Below are 1,171 nucleotides of genomic sequence, written 5' to 3'. Positions count from 1 at the left end.
TTAAGATTTACACTCTTTCCTACCATCCCACACTGCCTGTCACAGAACAGCACAGGGGAGTGAGGCTCTACACATAGCATGCCTAGGTTGGGATTTAGATTACATTACTTGCTAGCTGTGTGACCATGTGCAAAGTATCTAGTTTCTGTGTCTTAGTGTCTTTATCTGTAAAAGAGGAATGGTAATAGCTTTTAATTCTTAGGATTAACTGAGGTAATCTGAGCAAAACCCTTAGTTTAGAGGCTGGTACACAATAAACACTCAATATTAACCATTATTATTATTCTATCCTTTTATTCAGATGTCTGTCAGTGCATCTATCTCTCCATCTTTCCATGGATCCTTCTCTTTATGGTGGTTCTGATTATTCTCTGTTGCCCCACCCCTGTCCATTCTCCACTCTTCTCTGCCCTGCTCTGTTCTCTGGAAGGGTGACCTCTACAGACAGTATTACTCAGGATCCCTTATCCTTTAGCTTCTGTTTGGGCTTGGCCATGGGAGGCAGCAGCAGGAGATAAGTGGTAGGAGAGAGAGGTTGGGGTATTAATTCTCCAAATCCTTCATCTTGCTATAGTTCTGACAGTGAATAATTTACTCTGTGGCAGTTGTTCTTAAAGAGTGGTCTTCGGGGGCTTCCCTGGTGGTGCAGTGGTTAAGAATCCGCCTGCCAATGCAGGGGACACGGGTTCGAGCCCTTTTCCGGCAAGATCCCACACGCTGTGGAGCAACTAAGGCCATGCGCCACAACTACTGAGCCCGTGCTCTAGAGCCCACGAGCCGCAACTACTGAGCCCACGTGCCACAACTACTGAAGCCCACGCACCTAGAGCCTGTGCTCCGCAACAAGAGAAGCCACCGCAATGAGAAGCCCACGTGCTGCAACGAAGAGTAGCCCCCGCACACTGCAACTAGAGAAAAGCCCGCGCGCAGCAACGAAGACCCAACGCAGCCAAAAAAAATAATAATAAAAATAATAAAAAAAAAAAGAGTGGTCTTCGGACAGCAGCATCAGCATCACCTGGGAGCTTGTTAGAAATGTAAATACTCCAGACCTACTGGAGCAATCCGTATTTTAACACACCCTTGATGACTCCGATACGTGCTGAAGTTTGAGAACCACTGATCTACAGTTAGATTCTTTTGGGCTGCCTCCTCTCCATGGGTTTATCTC

This window comes from Lipotes vexillifer, unplaced genomic scaffold, assembly GCF_000442215.2.
Source record: "Lipotes vexillifer unplaced genomic scaffold, Lipotes_vexillifer_v1.1 scaffold2225, whole genome shotgun sequence".
NCBI classification, from domain to species: Eukaryota; Metazoa; Chordata; class Mammalia; order Artiodactyla; family Lipotidae; genus Lipotes; species Lipotes vexillifer.
This window is presented reverse-complemented; position numbering follows the sequence as displayed.